This window comes from Saccopteryx leptura, chromosome 4, assembly GCF_036850995.1.
Source record: "Saccopteryx leptura isolate mSacLep1 chromosome 4, mSacLep1_pri_phased_curated, whole genome shotgun sequence".
NCBI lineage: Eukaryota > Metazoa > Chordata > Mammalia > Chiroptera > Emballonuridae > Saccopteryx > Saccopteryx leptura.
The window spans coordinates 184,773,371-184,794,478 of NC_089506.1; the positions used below are offsets into that span (position 1 = coordinate 184,773,371).

Genomic DNA, 21,108 nt, shown 5'->3' on the forward strand with positions numbered 1-21,108 from the left:
AATCTGACTTTGGGTGATGGGTATGCAACATAATTGAACGACAAGATAACCTGGATATGTTATCTTTGAATATATGTATCCTGATTTATTGATGTCGCCCCATTATAAAAATAAAATTATTAAAAAAAAAATAAAAAAAAAAAGCTTCCCATAACAAAAGTCAAGTTTCCCCATTATGCTGAGCTTTGGCTTTCAGCAGCCTCTAGGCTCAGCACTATCTTGTTCCTCCAAGGCCCCCAAACCTCCCATGGCCAAAGCTAGCTGGTCATCTCCACTAGGTGGTGAAAGAAACCAAGCCACCGGAGACTTCAAAAGATAGGGGAGTGAGGATGCCCCAAGTCTCAAAGGGGGTCTATGGGTTAGCTGCCTTTTGAAGATATGACAAAGGGAATGGGAATAAAAAGGAACCAGGGGAGATGGCCTAGGTTTGGGGGAGAGTTGGAGATATTCTTGAAGAAGACACCACAGGGAGGTAGGGAGGCAAGGAGACAAGGCAGGAATAAAGTGTCGGGCTTTGAAGATGCAGTGGGCAGGAATACATGGTACTTATATGAAGGACTGAGATTGGTGCTAAAGCTGAAAGTCTAGCACCAGGATTTAGTTTTGCTACCATTCAAACTTCTGATGAAAATCTTTGCCATATCCTTTTAAGGCCTTGCAAGTGTTCACTTGAAATTCTTTGTAGCCTCTAGAGCAGTTTTTCAGTGTGCTGCAGCACATGGTCAGGTGTGCCGTAGGGAAATTAAACATGGGTCCCCAAACTACGGCCCGCGGAGCGCGGGCTCTTTATCTGGCCCACCACCAGCCGCCTCCATCCGAACATAAACATTCCCCTCACAATCCCTCCAGCTATCAGCGACAGGAAGAGTAGAGGCACAGGGAACGCTCACTGACCAATCACCTTCTAGGATTCATCCCGACCACTAGCGATGAACCAATTGTAGGCCGCAACACTGCTGCAATATGCGAGGTGATTGGCAGACATTTGAAAACTCTTGAGAAGATGTTGTCATTTTATTTCTCTTCAGCCTTCACAGAATGAATGCCTTGACTGGGTTAGGGACCCATACAGCTCAGTATCCGTTGCTGGAAAGGACATGACTTTAAAGGAGCAAGAGGAACTCATTGAACTGAAACAAGATCATGGTTTAAAGCTAAAGTTTGCTGATCTTCCTTTGGACAGTTTTTGGTTATCTGTTGCCAAGGAGTTCCCCATTCTGGCCAACAAAGCTATTTTGACATTGCTCCCGTTTTCAACCACATATCTATGTGAGCTGAGCTTCTCAAGCTTGACTGCAATAAAAACTAAAAACAGAGAGAGACTGAGAACTGTTGAGGAAGAGCTTCGCGTGTGTCTTTCTACCGTTCCTGCCAGGATATCCCTTTTGTGTTCATCGAAACAGGCCCAGGTTTCACACTAAGTGAGTATAAATACATTTAGAAACTATATTATTAACTTTATGTATAATATGTACTGTGTTAGAGTGTCATTTTGGTAGGTGGAGTGCCCCAGGATTTTGTAAATGTAAAAAATGTGCCGCGGCTCAAAAAAGGTTGAAAATCACTGCTCTAGAGCACCGAGCACAGGCATGGCCAACATACAGCCTGCGGGCCGGATGTGGCCGGGTAATGAGTTTATGTGGCCCACGATTAAATTCTTAATATTCTCCGCTACTTTAAAATCTCAGCTACTCAGAAGCGGAAGCGTCTTTGATTATTGGAAATTGAGATATTTAAGAAGATAGTGATATGCAGAAAAGAATTCCGTGTGTGACTAATCTAGGGTTAACTTCCAATAATTGGTCAAATGGATTTGTGATATTTCTTTATTTTTTAAAAAAAATTCTATTATAAAGATTTACAACTTTTATACTCGTCTGTACTCGATATGAACTGTTTGACGTGAAACCCATATTCTTTTAGGTGGAGTTTGCCAGTGCGCACCCAAGGTCAAACAATTCGTTATTTTTGTGGTCACGTGTGCTGATCAAGTGGCATTGCAGCATAGACAACAGCTGCAGTTGATAACTGAAAACGTGTCCAGGCTGTTTGTAAAACAAAGTATTTGTTTTATTTGCAATATAACCCCTTCAAGCTCATTCTATTAATTAAATATTGTTTCGATTGACTGCAATACAGTTTGGATATTTATACGGTATATAATTATATTTTTATTAGAATATATTTTTATTACAATAATATTGTATATTAAAATTTTTTTCACTCACATTTATTCATAAACAAATTACATAATAAAATTTTGTTTATTTAAACGGATCGTTTTTGTATTTAACATTTTTTAATTTTAGTATTTCATAGGGGGGAGGTTTTCTTTCTAATCTGGCCCGGGGGCAAAAACTGTTGGCCAGGCCTGACCTAGCAACTATTTCTTGAATACTCTTTCTTGAGAAGCTATAAAATGAAAGGTGTGGTCCCTGCCCTCAAGGCGCTCCCTGTCCTGAGGGGGTGATTACAGGAGGTAAGGGTCTACTAGCAGCATCCAAGGAAGCCAAAGAGAGACATGGAAAAGCTTCCCATTTCAGATACTTGAAATGCATTTTGAGTTCCCTAAGCAGAGAAGGCACAGGCGTAGCTACCTGTGATAGATACCTGTGATAGATTACTATTTGTTAATTAATTTCAGTTAATTCTCATTTGTAATAATTACCTGGAAGATCATTCAAGGACTGGGAGCTAGCTCTTATCACTAAAATTATCTTATCAGTTAAAAAAATAAATCTATCCATTTTAGTTCCTAGGGCTATAATCTGAAAAACACACCTTACTTTTGGGTGAGGTGGGGAGTATACTTATAATTTTTCTAATTACAAGGCATCTTCTCGTTTGACTAATTTCATAGTAAAAAGTTTTAAAAAGCTTTTGAAATGATCATATTTTTCTCATTTAAAATATGTGTGTGTGGCCTGACCTGTGGTGGCGCAGTGGATAAAGCGTCAACCTGGAACGCTGAGGTCGCTGGTTCACGACCCTGCACTTGTCTGGTCAAGGCACATATGGGAGTTGATGCTTCCTGCTCCTCCCCCTCTTCTCTCTCTACTCTCTCTCCTCTCTAAAATGAATAAATTAAAAAAAAAATGTGTGTGTGTGTGTTTTAGCATAAAGTATACTTGGCAGCTGCTAACATAATTAGATGGCTACGCCTTGCAAAAACTTGATATCTTTTTAATCAAATTTTTAGAACCATACTGGGTTTCTTGCCAGATCTGCAAGAGTGAGCAATAAATACATCATTAGATTAATGGTGGTCTGATGATGGACTGTTCAAATGATAGTTCCAGCCAAGAAGAATAAGCCCAGAAGTCTCAGTGTGCAAAGATTAATAAAATATTGTTTAAAACATAGACACTGAGTTAATACAACAGGGAAGAAAACACTGCAAAATAGAAAGGAACAGTTGTAGGTTTATATTGTAGCATAGTGATATTGATTACAGATTTTCCTAAGTACTCCAGAGCAGCCACACGATTATATATGCCTCTGATTAGACCCAGAGATGAGAAGGAAAAAGTTATAAAAAAAGAAACTAACCAGAGGAAGGCCTGCTGCTAAAGTAAATTATTTAAAGCAAGCAGGGCAAGCGGGCTATGAAGACAATATAAAACAGAATCAATGCCCCCCAAGAAACCCCCAATCATCAGCACCTCTACAAATTTCTTACCACCCTGTCTGGCATTTTACTGGAGGTATGTTTTTCCCCACCACTCTCCCCATCCTTTCTCACCCCTGACCCTTCACTTTTTGCCAATTCTCTCAATGCTTAACACTTGTTTTTCTTCTGTAACCCAGGATGCTGTCTTCAGTTATATTTTTCAGCTTGTATCAGAAGAGCGTCTCCAAGGCCACAGAGTTCATCAGCCACTTCATTCATCTGGATCGTAAATTTCCCACGGAAACTATAAACTGGGAATATCTAATGTGATATTATCAACATGATTTTAATATTATCCTTCTTTAATTTTTTCTTACTATTGTTACAGTTTAATCCACAAAGTTAAAGCTAGTACAAAACTTCTATAGCTTAATGTCTATTCTATATTAGATGTTACTGGATGCAAAAAACAAAGTGAAGGTAGGAGTTGGAGGGAAACAATGGCTAAAATTTTAGTATTAAGAGCTGTTACAAGGGCAGATTGACTTGAAAACTGAATTTTTTTATAAGTAGATTTGCCATGGGAATAAGGGCATGGAAAGAATAGAGTATAGAAAGAAGAGTTAAAAACTTGAACCTGCCCTGGCCGGTTGGCTCAGCGGTAGAGCGTCAGCCTAGCGTGCGGAGGACCCGGGTTCGATTCCCGGCCAGGGCACACAGGAGACGCGCCCATTTGCTTCTCCACCCCTCCGCCGCGCCTTCCTCTCTGTCTCTCTCTTCCCCTCCCGCAGCCAAGGCTCCATTGGAGCAAAGATGGCCCGGGCGCTGGGGATGGCTCTGTGGCCTCTGCCTCAGGCGCTAGAGTGGCTCTGGTCGCAACATGGCGACGCCCAGGATGGGCAGAGCATCGCCCCCTGGTGGGCAGAGCGTCGCCCCCTGGTGGGCGTGCTGGGTGGATCCCAGTCGGGCGCATGCGGGAGTCTGTCTGACTGTCTCTCCCTGTTTCCAGCTTCAGAAAAATGCAAAAAAACCCCAAAACAAACAAACAAACAAAACTTGAACCTGACCAGGTGGTGGCACAGTGGACAGACCGTCAACTTGGAATTCTGATGACCCAAGTTTGAAACCCTAAGCTTACCAGCTTGAGCGTGGGATCATAGACAAGACCCCATGGTCACTAGCTTGAGGCCAAAAGGTCACTGGGTTGAGGCCAAGGTCGCTGTCCTGAGCAAGGAGTCACTGGCTCAGCTGGAGAGCCCCCACCCATCAAGGCACATATGAGAAACAATCAATGAACGACTAAGCGCGGCAACTAAGGGTTGGTTGATGCTTCTCATCTCTTTCCCTTTCTGTCTCTCTTTCGTGCATTAAAAACAAAAAACAAACAAACAAACAAAAAAACCTTGAAAAGAATTTGTCAAATTGTTTTTGCCACAAGTATGCCATGGCAAAATAAACAAATAATCCCGGGCCAGATAGCTTAGTTGGTTAGACTAGAGCACTGTCCTGATACACCATGATTGTTAGGTTTGATTTCTGGTATGGCACATAAAAGAATCAACCAATGAATGCATAAATAAGTGGAACAATAAATCTCTCTCTCTCTCTCTCTCTCTCTCTCTCTCTCCTCCTTACTCTCTCTAAAATAAAAACTAAACAACAACAACAAGAAAACCCCAAACAAACCAGAATTGCAAAATTGTTGCTTAGAAGCTTACAATGATCAATGGCCCAGTTCTAAGAAAAGTAGCAGTCTACTGTCATTTTTAACTAGGCACAATTTGGTCCCATTGTATAATCAGGGACTAAGAGTATACCTTAGGCTTTTAAAATTTTCTATGTCCATTCATCCAATCATACTGAAGCTGAGCAAGTAAAAGATGAGCAACTCTACAATGCCAGCCTAAAAACATTATTAGCAGCATGACTCAACAGGCAAACAGTACAGTTCTAAAATATTAGTCCGAAAAATTGCACAGGCTTTACTGCCATTGTGCTCTGTGACCTTAAGCAAATTATTTGCCATTATGGGTCAAGGCTGGCTGGGTGCAGGGTCATTGAATCAACTACCAAATATGGTGGTTAGCTTTATAAAGAAAACTATTCCAAGGTTATATTCAATATTTAAAAAAACTTCAAGGAAAGGTAAAAAAAAAAAATGTAGTTGGTATAAATGACTAAACATAACTTGATCATCTCACCATGATGCTAAATAACAAGTCAAAACAAGGCCAACCTCTCAGTTATTGGTGTTATTTTTTAATGTGAAAGGCAGGATCTAATTATTATTATCCTTTTGTGGTTGCTGTTTGCTCATCTGTAATAAAGTGGGAGGGAAAGAGAGAATCATAGTACTCAAAGGATTGTTAAGATAAGTGACCTATAAACATGCCTCCCAACAGCTCCTTAAAACAGAAATTGCTCTGTAAAGTCCCCCTAATGATTCAGTGGCCTGGAACAATCCAAGGGTAGGTTCCCAGACTACCTACATCCTTTTGTCATCAGAGAAGTAAATACTCTGGGCACTGCTGACCTCTGTGAAGTCTGTATTTTTAAGTACTTGGATAGAAAGAGGAAAGGGCAACAACTTCTCATAGATCCTTCTCTTTTAAACCTTATCTAGGAGTCTTATATGGAGAATTATGCCATTCTGAAATGGGAGAATAGAATTCAAACATTAGTATCAAACTATCCATAAAAAAACACAAATTGGCAATAATTAAATCAAAATTCACAATGATTTGAAAAGAGAGCTACCCAGCCAGGCAGAGCATCATCCCAATATGCCAAAGTTGCAAGTTGGATCCCTCGTCAGGTCGTATACAAGAATCAACCAAAGAATGCATAAATAAGTGAAACAACAAATTGGTGTTTTTCTCTCTCTCTCTCAAATCAATTAATCAATATTTTTAATATTAAAAAAAGAAAGGTTGCCTGACCTGTGGTGACGCAGTGGATAAAGCGTCGACCTGGAAATGCTGAGGTCGCCAGTTCGAAACCCTGGGCTTGCCTGGTCAAGGCACATAGGGGAGTTGATGCTTCCAGCTCCTCCCCCCTTCTCTCTCTCTGTCTCTCTCTCCTCTCTCTCCCTCTCTCTCTCCTCTCTAAAAAAAAAGAAAAAGAAAAAAAAAATAAGGAGAGATGGCAATCAATTTTCAACCCATCACTCCGTGATGCTGAGACAACGTATGTACCCAGTCAATTGGACTGCTCAAAATACTTCTAAGATGACTTTCTGAAAATAAGACTCCCTGAGCCTCTGAGTGGTTGGCTTGGGACTATCCTGATGGAGAGGTAAACCAGTTACAGCTTCCCAAGAAAATCCTTGACCTTGAATAAATTAGTACTACCCCTGCTGAAGTTCTAGTCCCCAAGTCTGAACAGCTTTCAAGTGTCAATGGTGGCTCCTAAGAACTAGGATTCTTCTACCTTCCAAAGAGAAATGACCAGCAGTGTGAATTAGGACTGGCAAAGTCACCCTGGAGCACCCCATGGATCCACTGGATTTGGAGTAGAGAATGGAGGGACTAGGGGGGGGCAGGGTCTTAAATTACCTTGATTCCTCAGGTAGACTTCCTTAGAATTGGGGCTAACCTAGAATAGGGATAGATAAAGCTTATAAAACACTTCTGAACATAGGACAAAAGGTGCCATTGTTGAGGACAGAGAATTAAAGCGTTACCTATAAGTTTCACAAGGCCAGTCAGTAAATGCCACCTGGAAAAAAAATATTTGTTAAATCAATTTAGAGATTATATATTGTTCTTTTATATCAAGAATCACTTGGGGGTGCTTGTTAAAAATGCAAATTCCTAAGCACCCCAGACTCGAATCTCAAGAGCCTAGAGTCCAGCCCATAAAATGAATTTTCTACTGAGCAACCCACTTGACTCAGATGATCCATATCAAGGCAGGAAAATTATTATGTTTATGTAGTTCACCAGAAATTTAAAGACACATATTTTAAATTTTTCCCAAAATGTTTAAGTACCATAAAAATGAAAACAATACTTCTTGTGATGAGTTTTTAAGAACCATTGCAGCTTATTCTGCAATATATAACGAAGACCATTATGAAAATATAATTATGATCATAAAATTATTGGGAAAATATCAACTATGCTTTATTTTGTCACTCAAAAATAATTATGTTATTAAAGAAATTTATAATTTATTTTAAGGATCAGTCATTTGGTTGCAGGAGCTTATTAAGCTGTTAAACCCCTCCCATATCCTTTTACTCATCAGGATTTTTGTGATAAAGGTTTTGTTTGTTTTTTTAAACTATAAATTGTGAACCATTGCAACTAGTTATTAGGCTGACTATGAATGTATATCCAAGTTATAAATTCCTAAAAACATATTTCCTTAGAATTACTAAGGCAGTCTTAACTCTAATAGATTAACCTCTGCAATAAAGTTCTGTTTACTTCTATTAAGAATTATTTTTGAGGGGGTGCCAAACAATTCAGTTGTAATTCATTCTCTTAAGAATCAAAAGAACACAGTTTCTAAAATACATGCTACTGCAAAGCAGTAAACCAGTGTTACATGGTAATGTGACAAGCATTACATACTTTTTCTAGAGGAATTGTTTTTTCTCCTGTAAACTTCCCCTCCCCAAATCATGGATATAATAATTTCACAAAACGCAGTTTACCATTTCTGAAGAGTCAAATACTCTTGTTCTTCCTTACCCAAATCACAAGCTTAGGCTGAATATCGAATGAAAATAGAACTTGAGACACAGGCTTTGTTTGTAATATGTTGTTTCTACTAAGGGTTGCCTCCTACCCATGCTCTGTCCTAGGGCTCTCACTGAAGTATAAACGGTATGTTTTAACAGAGGGGCCAGCTGGCGGCCGATGGGCTGTAAAACAGGAAGATGAAATCTGCACGGAGTGGCATTGAACTGAATGCTTGTCAAGTTCATGGATATACACTGACCCAGACAGACCAGGCAGATCCAGACATGCTTACACACACTCATACATCCCACATATCAGAGGGTCCATCCCTCCACCTAGGAGAAGTTCAAAGTTGTTTCCCCTTCCATATATTTCTATTTCATCACTTATCAATTTCATACACACGCACATATAGACACATCTACATATGCATTATACACACAGGCAGTTATGTATCTCAACGTTTTTACGTATTTTCAAAGATAAAAATATTCCCAAATTCTGAACCCAAGTACTCTCAGTAAGCTCTCATTCACGTCAAATAAAAATGATAAGAAAATACTGTATTAAATTATATTTAGACCACACATAACATAAAATACATGTTGCTTTTACTCCTTATTAAAAAAAAAAAATCCATCCCAGATTTAGTCACAAATGAAGTGTCACGTTTAACCTAAATCCTGCCACAACTTCATCACTTAAACACACAGGTGTTCAAGCAAACACCAACCGACCAGCCTGGTGGTTCATTTCATGGTCTGATACTGTATTCTCCGGGGCTCTGGGCTCTGGGACAGACAGACAGTAGCTCCCCCCCTCCCCTCCGCAGGTGATGTGGAGGTCCGAGCACCTCAGGAGGGATGCGAATTCAAGAGTTAGTAGAAAGTAATTACTTTCCAAAGTTTAATATTCGTGCTGTCATTTCTTTTCAATAACTGCAAAGCACCGAAGCCCCAGCTACGGAACCTGGCTAGTCATTGAAGTTATCTGACCACTGTGGAGCCACCCGAACCCGGTGGCTCAGGCTACAGATGAGACACGGATGCGGGGCCACCGTGCCGCAACGCCTCTGGCGCGGGAGAATTTTTCAGGAACCCGTCCCCAAGCCATCTAGGAACCTGAGCACAGAGGCCGCCCCAGCGCGCGTGTCGCCGCCGCAGAGAGCCAGGGGACGCGTCCCCGGGCCCCACCTAATGATGGCAATTACGACACGCCAAGTTCGTAGGAACGCAGAGTCGCGTCCGGGCCGTGTGGCGACGCTTTGGAACTGGAAGTTCGGGACTTGGGTTTCTGGCAAGGAGTAAATCCCTCCCAGTCTTGACCTCTCCACAGAGGCCACCCTTGGACGAATGGACCGACGCGCTCCGGGACGCGTCCAGTCCCGCGATCGCGCAACAGCTCTGAGCGGAGCCGCTCGCTGGTGCACCGCCACTCACCCCGTCTGCCGACTCCCGATGGCAAACCAACACCTCTGCCGCGGGTACTGGATCCCACGCTGCTCCGAAACAGCGACTGCTCTGGCCCTAGCGGACCGGGACACATTGGCTCAGGCTGGCCCCTCAGAGGAAACACTAGCTCGGCGGCCGCCCCGGTTCAGCAGCAGCCGCGAGCGCTCTGACAACCCAAGGACCCGCTCAACGAATGAGGCTGACCGAGGCGCTGAGGACACCCGGCTCCGGAGGGAGGCGGGGCCGGCGGCGGGGAGGGGCGGGGCCGGCGGCGGGTAAGGCCCCCACGCAGGGCGGGGCGTCACAACCCGTGACTGGTGGATGTCACAGCCAATCGTAGTGGAGCCAGGGCCAGGGCCAGCCAGGGGCGGTGCCGAGCGCCGGGCTCCGCCCCGCCGCCACGGCCCAATAGCCGCAGCGGAGGACTGGAGGGGAAACGCGCGGGCGGCGGGCAAGTTGGCTGTGGTGAGGAGCCTGGCCAGTGAGTGCAGCTGCGGCGGGATCCAGGCTCCTCCAGAGGGAAGTGGCGGCTCCGGAAGGCTGACAGAGGCCCGGAGCCGCCGCAGATCTTTCCGCTGTGGAGCGGGAAACCCAACCGCAGCGCGGGCCGAGACCCGGTAGACAACGCCACACCTGGCACCCGCGGGAAGCGCGGAGCTGGGCGGCTTCAAAGCAGCCCCAGCAGTCGGGGGGAAACCACCCAAAGAGGGTGGTTGGTCCCCGGCCGGTCACCAGCCACCCGGGAAGGCTTGTGCTCCGGGCTCTCTGGAAAACGTTCTGTCTGAGGTCTGATGGTTATCCCCGAAACAAAACTCGGACACCTCAAACCTCTCGGCAAGTTGATTACACGTCCCCTCCCTCCACAGCGACGGCAGCGGGGGCCCTACGAGGCGCCTGGGTTCCCGTCTCTGGGCGAAAGGGAGGATCGGGCACTACACGGCGCCGGGGCCCGCGAGACCCTTCCTCAGGTCCGGCTGCCCCGTGAGGTGGCATCCTCAGCGGGGATTCCTGATACTGTCCCTCGGGTCCGCCAGACGGGCCAGAACCGGCCGTCTTCGAAGGCAGGAACACCGCAGAGTGTCACATCTGTCCCACTCGGCATGTTCTCGGCCCCTTCCCCTTCGAAAGTCCCTGGACCTAGCTCAGAGACCCCCGTGGCGGCGGCCGTGAGGGGAGCCGGGCTCGCTGGGTCAGCGGCCGCTGAGCAGCCGGGGAAGAAGGTTCTGTGAGCTCAGCCCTTCTGGCTGGAGCGCCAGTCAGCCCTTCAGCTGGCTTTAAGCCCTTACCTGCACTGACACACACTTTCTCCACTGACCATTGCCTCCCTCGGATCTCCGAAGTTCCAGAGGTTTTAGTCTCTCAGTGTGAGTAACGAACTATTAAGGAGATCATGTGTGAGGAGCGTGGGCCTCCACAGGAGTTTATTTCCATGGCTGCCCAACCCCCTTAAGGACCTGCATCGTAGCTCACTTCTCCTGTGCAGCTGCTGCTGAGGGCCACTGGCAGGAAAAAAGACAAATGGCATGTAGTTAGTTTAAAAGGAGCGAAATGGTCCCCTCCAGTGGGGAAGGCTGCAGCTCTGAGGTGAGCTCGGGCCTGGATTGAGTTTCAAATTGTGTCTCCTCAGCTCCCCGTCTGAGTGGGGAAAGGTCCATAATAAATATGACAGGCTGTCAAAAGGGCAAGAAAATCAGAGCCTGGACAGTTCTGATTAGTGATGCAGAAATTGCGCATATTTAAATCTTCATCCAGTGAACCAAATGACTGATACAGGCAAGGGAAATCATTCAATTCCAATGGTTGCTTAGCTGCTGAGTGGCCTGGGAGAATGGCCTTTGTCGGCAAGGAATTAGCTATAGACCACATGAATGGACAGGTCTCTGTCCAGGTCAGGGTTGAGGATGAAGGGGATAAATAAATATACTTTCTTGGCTTTTTTTTCTCCATTTCTGTATATAACTAGAGAAAAAGTTGGTCAACAGTGTTTATCATATTAACAACCTGTGAAGGCCTTTTTTTTGTGTATTTTATTTGTTTTTGTAGATTCCAATGATTATTTTTAAAATCGCCTTTGTAATAAGAGCCAAATATTAGCTTTCCGGTATACTTGCTATATAGTACAATATTTATGTTAGATAATAAAAAAAAAGGAACTAGGAAATTTCTTTTCATGAAATGAATTAGAAGTAAACAAGTAGCTTCTGTGTCTCAATTTCCAAGGTTTTCTGTTTGTTTGTTGCATACAGACATGACCATGTATGGGCTCTTGGATATATACCTGGTCTCATTTTCCCTTATAGAATGGCTGACAGGGAAGAAACAGAGCACATCTAGACTATGGTCATATTTCCACACCATCTTCTGTTGTAACTGGCATTTGACAAGGGGTTGTCTTTCAGAAACAGACTTATTCCTTTGGTTGCCAGACCCCCTAACAATCTCTTGGGTTTGGGCCATCCCCATATTCCATGAGGGAAAATGAGATCTGTTGGTTATCTAAGATCTCATTATAGTACTGTCTATGTGAAACAAAGAAAAAACCATGGAAAGATGGATGTGAAAGTCATGTTTTAGTTCTACCTATTTTCCCAAAGGAAATTTCTTTCCCTAAAAGGAATGAGGAATTTTGTGGAATGGGTGAAGTGGGGCCATAGAAGCAGGGATGATGCCTTTGTATCTGGTGAGAAGATCTGCCTTCAGGCACTGTCACTCATCTCTAACACCGAATCAAAAATTTGAAATAAAAAATTTATGTAGGGTGTGACTAATAGGGAGCCCTGGGTTCTAATCTGAGCAGCTGCCATGGTGAGTGCTTCTGGCAGTCGGTTAACCTCTGGATACCCTTGCTTCCTTGGCCATAAAACAGCAGTGGCAGAATAGGTACACTGTGTTTATCTGCTTAAAGGGAACACCGTGACAATAGTTACAAAGCACTTCAAATAAATGTATGACAATTTATAGCAGTTCTGACTGTTGAAAAGGAGAACAAAATGATGTTGAAATGGGAAAATAGTGTGATCTGAATAATTCCTCTTTATGCTTGCAATTTCTATTTATTTTAATCTCACTGGATTATTGTCCTTTCATTCTATAAATGGAAATGAGGGAAAAGGGCCCTCACAATCCTTATTCTTTGATTACCAAATGTTTTGGAAGCTTTACTTAAGTGAATAGTATTTTTTCCTTTCCTATTTCCACCACCTCTCTCAACATATTCCCTTTGAAAATTATTCAGAATTTGAATAGGTTAAGCTAAAGACCTTAGCAAAGAAATGCAATCAGAAGCAGCCGATTCTAATACCAGCTATGCTAGGGTTCATTCTAAGACCTTGAGCAAGCCATTAACCTTCCCTTACCTTAGTTTTCCATCTGTGAAACTGCAGTGGTACTTCTTATTTAAAAAACTTTTTTTTCCCATTGATTTGAGAGAGAGAGAGAGAGAGGCATCAACTTGTTGTTCCCCTTAGTTGTTCCATTTAGTTGTGCACTCGTTGATTGCTTCTTGAATGTGCCCTGACTGTGGATCAAACTCCTTACCTTGCACTCTGGGACAACACTTTATCCACTAAGCCATCTGAGCAGGGCTGCAGTGATACTTCTGATTAACTTCACAATAACAGGAAAGATGATAACTCATGATAAGGTACTTTGAAATAATGATTGCTGTATAGAGTACAAAATACTATGTAGGTATTTTTTTTTTTTGGCAAATTAAAGTATGGTGGTAGTTTCTATACCACAACTAAAAGATATTTTTGTGATAGAGAAATTATGCTGGCACAAAGCTGCAATTAGATGATACCACTCACAAAACAATGCCATGTCATTGTATTTGGATGACAATGCAACTGCCCCACATGAGACTTATTTGGCCACAGGTTTAACTAAATATAAATGTGATAATAAAAATGTATGGGGAAGGAAAGTTTCTGTCCCACAAAAACGTGGAGTTTTTCTCATTCATGAACCAGGAGAAAAAGTATTGTACCTTGAACTTTTTAAAAATGGATGCCGCTATGTGAGGACAAGTCTGATGAAAGACTAGAATGATCCTGGAAAAATGACCTGACATAAAACCAGACAAACTAGTTAGAAGTCCACCAGAAGAGATAAAAAAATATATACTCTTAATTCAAAACAAAATGAGTAACACAGGAATTAGCCATTTAGGAAGAGAAGATCAGGTGCTCAGGCAGGAAAAATGGGCTTCCAACCTAAGTTAAAAATAAGAAGAGTAGGATGTTTTAGGACCAAGAATATGGACTCTAACTACACTACAGTTCAAAGGTTGGGCTTTCTCTTCAATGCTTCCTAACTTTGAGACCTTGAATGAGTTGCTTAGCTTCTCCTTGCCAAATGAGGTGGGAAGAGGAGAGTGATAAGGGTTTTCTCCTAGGCTTGTTATAAATCTCAAGTGAGAAGCTGTATGTAACTCCTAGCACAGAGTTAGAGTCATAGTGGGCCTTCCACTGAAAATAATAACTCCTAACAGTTATTGAGAACTTAGTGTGTGCTGTGCACTATTCTAAGTCTTTTCATCTAATGACTCACTTGATCCTCATGACCTTCCTATTAATTGCTGCTAGCTCTTCAACAGAGTTTCTGTCTACATATAAGGACTATTCTATAGGTACTGGTGATATCCTAAGAAAATTTATATTTTATAGGCAACCTTTTTCTCAATCATATTAAGAAAGAAAATAGCATTTTAAATTAGCATTGCCTTGTTTTCATGTGGGAAGGGCTAACCTAATCTTTTATGGTACTGTACATAGGAAATCAGGCTCCAGTGAGTACTTAGTAGCACATACATTATAATAAAGTAAATGAGTGATTCAGAGTTTGGGACAAAAAGGTCCATAGAAAACAGGTAGTGCTTCAAAACCCGAATCCTCTTCCAGGTCTCAGATTGTAGACTCCTAGATGATTTGGGCTTCTAAACAGTGTGCACTTCATCTGGATTTGGGGTTTAATGGCAGTTAGTTCCCTTGAGGCAATAATATGGGAGTGATAACTGGCCAGCCAAAGAAGGACAAAAATGGATTTTCCTTAGAAATGAATTGTATCACTAGTTATTATGAATAGCCCAAATTATGACAAATTCATATGTAAGTATGCCAGGGAAAAGTAGCTGTGAGCTATAATACATACAATCATTTATTACCCAAGGGAATTTAGGTGCTAATGTGAATGGTATTGCATCTGTGAAATTCTGAAACCCACAAAGGATTACAAGATATAAAGCCAAATAGAACATAATACAGAAGGAAATGATTTTGATTATGTAACATTTATATATAGCATTTCATTTTACATTTTCAAATTGCTTTTTAGTCATTGGTTTATTCTTCACAGCACACCTGGGGAGTACATCCGTGCTGTTATCCTCTCTTCACAGCTGAGTCAACTGAGACCGAAAGAGGCAAAGTGTTCTGTCCAAGAGCACAACAGGGGCAGGGTGAGAAATAGTGTGTTCATTCAATCAGGAGTCTATTCAGCACCTTCTCTTGGCAAAGCATCACATTCTGTGATGCCCAGAGGTGGGTACTGTGCACATGGCCTCTGCTTTGCAGGAGCTTGCAATCTATTGAGGCAATGAGTGGCTCAAGGGTTATGTCTCCAGGAGTGTTCTAGACAGCAAGGACGAGGGTTTAGAGGAGAAAAGGTGAGTCCTCTAAGATTCCCAGAGACAGTGGGATTTGAAGCCCTTGAGAGATGGGTATAATTTTGGCAAATGAAAGCTGAAGGTGGTAGGAATGGCAGAGACAGAGACAAGAAGGTGGGAAAATTCAAGAGGTATCAAAGAATGTTTGACTATAGCAGGGCAGTTGTGAGAAAGGATTGGACAGTGGAAAGGAACAGATTTTCCAGGACCCTGAATGCCTAGCTAAATATCAGTATACAGACTTTAAGCTGTGGTCAATGGGGACTGCACTCACCTCTGACTTCTCCCATTCACTCATTATTCTAACAGGTAGCAAGGGCTATGCTTAGTGTCTAGGTGTTTTCCCATACACATACATTTTCTAACCTTCACAACATTCCAATGAGATACATATTATTACCCCTACTTAAATGGATGAAAAAACTAATGCATGTAGAGATTCAGACTTTCCCATGATCATGAAGCTAAAACTGATAAATGTGGAATTCGAAGGAGTACTCTTGACTTCCTCATGGATACTTATGGGAAGAATGTATGCAGATTCTGGACAGTGTATTCAAGATGCCCATCTGATAAAGGCCCTTTACCCTAGCTCAATGACTTTCCAGAAAAAAAATGTAATTCAGACCCTTGGCCAGTTGACTCAATGGGCCCAGCATGTGGATGTCACGGGTTCAATCCCCAGTCAGGGCACACATGAGAAGCGACTGTCTGCTTCTCTTCCCCTCCCTTTCCCCCTTCTCTCTCTCTCTCTTCCCCTCTTTCAGCCAGTGGCTTGATTGGTTCAAGTATGGGCCTCTGGCGCTGAGGATAGCTCAGTTGATTCAAACATCAGCCCCAGGCAGGGGGTTGCCAGGTGGATCCTGGTTGAGGTACATGCTGGAGTCTGCCTCTGTTATCTCCCCTTCTCTCACTTAAAAAAAAAAAAGTAAATCAGAGAAAAAATTAATTTCTTATCATAGAATTTACTTTATGTCTGAAGTTGTCAGCTCCAGGTCAAAAAGCAAAGCAAAGGCTGTCTTCCCCTGTTTTCTTTACCCTACAATTAATGAATGTCTGCATTTTGATAACTTTATTTTTGTGAGCACTAAACACTTTTATTTTTTAATTATCAGTGACATACAATATTATATTAATTTTAGGTGTACAACATAGTGATTGGAAATTTATATAACTTATGCAGTGATAACTTTGATGAGTCTAGTACCCATCTGACACCATACAAATTATTGCAATATTATTGACTATATTCCCTACACTGTACTTTACATTCCCATAACTGGCAATTACTGCTCGCCATAACTGTTTTTATAACTAGCAATTTGTACATCTTAATCCTTTTTCCTCCCATCTGGCAACCATTAATTTTTTCTCTGTATCTATGAGTTTGTTCTAGTTTTGTGTTTATTTTGTTTTTTAGATTTCACATATAAGTGAAATCCTATGGTATTTGTCTTTCTTTGTCTGACTTATTTCACTTACCATATCCTCTAGGTCCACCCATGATGTCACAAGTGGAAAGATTTTATCCTATCTATGGCTAAGTAATATTCTACTGCATACATATACCCCATATTCTTTATCTATTTGTCTATTGATAGACACTTTCCATATCTTGCTTCCATATCTTGGCTTTTGTAAATAATGTTTCAATAACATTGGAGTGCATATGTCTTTTTAATTTAGTGATTTGGATTTTTTTTGGATAAATACCCAAACGTGAGATTGTTGGGTTATATAGTAGTATTATTTCTAATTTTTTGAGGTGCCCCATACTGTTTTACATAGTGGCTTTACCCATTTGCAATCCCACTAATAGTACATGAGGGTTCCCTTTTCCCTACATCTTCACCAACGCTTGTTTGTTGACTTATTGATGATAGCCATTCTGACAGGTGTGAGGTGATATCTCATTGTGGTTTAAATTTGTGTTTCCCTGATGAATAGTAATGTTGAGCATCTTTTTATATGTTTATTGGCTATTTCTGTGTCCTCTCTGGAGAAATGTCTATTCATGTCCTCTGTCTAGTTTTAAACTGGATTGTTGGTTTTTGTGGGGTTTTTTTTGATAAATTGTATGAATACCTTATGGACTTATCAGATGTATCATTGGAGAGTATCTTCTCCAGTTCAGTAGGTTGTCTTTTCATTTTGTTGATGGTTTTTGCTATGCAAAAAATCTTTAATATAGTTCCATTTGTTGTTTATTTTTTCTTTTACTTCCTTTGCCTAAGAAGACATATTCAAAAAATATTATTAAGAATGGTGTCAAAAGTTTGCTGCTTATGTTTTCTTTATGGAATTTCATGGTTTGGGGTCTTAAGTTTAAGTCTGTAATCCATTTTCAGTTTATTCTTGTATATGATATAAGAAAATGATCCAGTTTTATTACTTTGCATGTGTCTGTTCAGTTCTCCTAACACCATTTATTGAAAAGACTGTCTTTACCCCATTGTATATTCTTGTCTCCTTTATCATAGATTAATTAACCATATGGGTGTGGATTTATTTCTGGGTTCTCTATTCTGTTCCATTGATCTAGATGTCTGTTTTTATGCCAGTATCATGCTGGTTTGATTACTATAGCCTTATAGTATAGGTTGATATCGGGTAGTATGATACTTCTAACTTTGTTCTTCTTTCTCAAGATTGCTGTGACTGTTCAGGATCTTTTGTGGTTTCATATAAATGTTAGATTTATTTTTTATGGTTCTGTAAAAAAAGGTGCTTTTAGTTTTTTGATAGATTTCTTTGGGTAATACAGACATTTTAGCTATGTGAGCACTTTTAATACGCTCTGATCTCAGATTAGTTTTTCCACTAAACCAGAATCTCTCTCTGGAGTTGGTCAGTTCAGTTCCTAATCCTTTCCCTTTATCATGAACCAAACCCATTTATCTAAGTGACCTAAAAGGTCTCCATCTCAGTTTGAATTTTTCCCATCGAGAAATAGCTTTTTATCCCCAAATACAGACTACCAGTTAGCATTTTTACTGTTTAATCATCAGGACTAAAATACAAGTGAAATAAGTATTATTGTTAATAGTTGTATTTCAATTTTCCTATAAAACATAAATAGATGCTCTAAGAAGATGGGTGAATTCTTAGGTGACATAAAAACTAAAACAGTGAAAATTTTACCATCTGTTAAATAAGGAGCTTCTCACTGATCTGGTTTTGTAGAAGAGGCTTTTTTTTTTTTAATGCCTATCCATTATCACTCAGAGAAATCTTCCCCTAGAGCAAATATCTACCACAAAAACAGGCCAATATCGACCTTCTGTATGAAGACAAATGGAAAACTACCAAAGTGGGGCATTTCAAAGTCCTAAATCCAATACACAACATTCTCCATGTCTCTCAACCCTCAAGTGGCTTCTTTGACTTTCCGAGACGTATTTTATGTCCCAAGTCATAAAGATTCAAGAGTAAATAGTTGAGTGTTTCTTCATGAGATGTTTTTTTTTCTCACTTTTAAAGTGAGAAAGGAAAGTTAACATGTAAGGATTATTAATTTTCATCTAAGAGTCTTAAGATCTCCTGTGAAAGATATGTAAAACAAGCACAACACAGAACATTGTACCTGATTTCTCCTCTCCCTTAAAATGCTATCTGATCACAAAGAGAGCAGTGGGCTGGAGTGTCATGGCCTGTGTTTCACTGAGGAAAGCAGTGAAACTAATTTCATGATGTCTTGGCTTTTAGATCAAGGTAAGGCAGGTATGCTTACCTTGAGGTATGGAGAAAGCAGGAGTTTGCAAGACTCAGAGGAAATCATACAACTTATAGTAACCATTTGCATCTCTTTACAGAAGAAAAATCCACAATTTATACTTCTGGGGTTTTTCTATATTGATGGAAGAGAGTGTTTGGGATACTTAAATGAGTCCCACTGAAGGCATGAATTAGCATTAATTTCTCCTTACTATTGAAATGAAGCCTGTGTGGCTCTTTCTCCCTTTAAGATGTTCAGCAAAAATGCTGAGACTCTCAAAGATTACTGAGGTTGAAACATGCTGAAATTAACCTTATTTAAAAACCAATAACTATGCATAATAGATACTTTTCCCAACCAAGGAGTCTCCCTGCACTGAGGCTCTTTTCAAAGGAGTTTCTGAATTCTGATGGAGATCTAATAGGATATTGCAGGTAGAAAAATATTGTGTGAGAAATGAAATGACATTTCAACTTGGTGTCTGCTGAAGGCCAGTCTAGGAATCCCTTGGGAACCAGCATGTCAGCTAACCAAAACTTGGGGTTCCTTGTGGGGAGATTGTTGGTCTTAACCTGACTCAAGGATTCAAGATCATTGAGTTATAGCAATTCTGTAAGCATCTCGAGGAATTCTTGATAGCCTCCCCAGTAGGCACTACAGGATTATTTAGAGATCTAAGTACTCAATAAATATTTGCTTAATAGCATTTAATTATTAGCAGGTCCTGAACCTAAACAAAGCAGACAACTGCCCTTAAGAATACCACCCAGACTCTGTGAAGGAAGCCCAAAGGGGAAAGAGCATGATCAAGGTCAAGTAGCCTCAGAAAGGTTATGCTTTCTTAGGACTCATGGCTCAAATCAGCTATGCCAGATATGAGGGCACTAGTTCTCATTCAGAGTCACAGAATTAAATTGTAAATGAACTGGAATATGATATTGCACGTGACCCTTGAAGTTTTGTAGTCCTTTCAAAGCTAAATGGTAAAAAGCACAAACCTTGTCTGTCTTCTTACTCCTGTTTTTACAAAGCTGAAAATATAGTACAAATGAGCCTTAGTTGTGGGTGATAATCCATACCAGTCCTGTCTCTGGTTCCAAAGTTGGAGACTCTTCCTCTGCCTTTACATTCTCATGCACCCTTGACTTCAGCCAGCTCTCAAGGTCTGATTTTGACCATATATTCTTTCAGCCATGTAGAGGAGATGAAAAGAGGTTAATATAGCCATGTAAAAACTGTCAGCGATCTAGAAAACAACTTGAGGCTTAAAAAAACAACAGTGAATATGTAGCATCACCTTAAAGACTTGTGTGAACATGCACAAATGTTTTATAAGTACATTTTTTCTGCAGAGTATATTTATAGATATAATACCTAATTGCAGTATGAATGATGAATGAGAAGGTTAAACTATATTCCAGGGATGCTTTATGTATTTATTTGCTGCCATCCATTAGCTCTGTTTTCTTTGTGGTTGCAGATTATGACTGTTTATTAGTCTTGGTGAAAAGGAGGAATCATTGTACTTTGGAGCTGGAAAAAGATCTTTCAGATGACGATGAAGGTTGTAGGAAGGCTTGTTTAAGAGTTTATGTTGGTATCTGTTTCATTTTAAAAGGCTGTGACTAGCACTTCATGCTTGTCTAATAAGCATGCATGCAAAATTTTTGTTTGCTGAATGCCTTACAGTCCTCCATTAATTCTTTGAGGGTGGGTCAGTATTATTGCCTACAGTTTACATTTGAGGAAATTTGAGACACGAAGGGATTATGTGATTTTACAAGGTCGCCCAGCTTGCAAGCCTAGGTAATAAAAGATGTCTGCAAAGCTCTTTCCAAATAAAAACTGCCTTATAAATATTAGGTAGTACTATTAATGGACATGATCCCAGGGTAAGTAATATACTCCCAGGAGTAAAGTGTTCATACATGCTCTATAAGATTAATTGTTTTTAAGCTCAGAGCAACTTTTGAAATAGG

The 21,108-nt window shown here is 41.0% G+C and overlaps 1 protein-coding gene across 2 annotated transcripts in view; it reads right to left on the minus strand.

Annotated features, from left to right (window-relative positions):
• The window catches only part of MARCHF3 (membrane associated ring-CH-type finger 3), a 159,236-nt gene extending 149,282 nt beyond the window's left edge, over positions 1-9,954 (minus strand). The window contains exon 1 of one of the 2 annotated variants that reach the window (XM_066382135.1): positions 9,738-9,954. The gene's annotated coding sequence lies outside the window, so the exon portion shown is untranslated. The remainder of the gene's footprint in view (positions 1-9,737) is intronic. The other variant, XM_066382134.1, reaches the window with a different exon arrangement.
• Between the last annotated feature and the right edge of the window lie 11,154 nt (positions 9,955-21,108).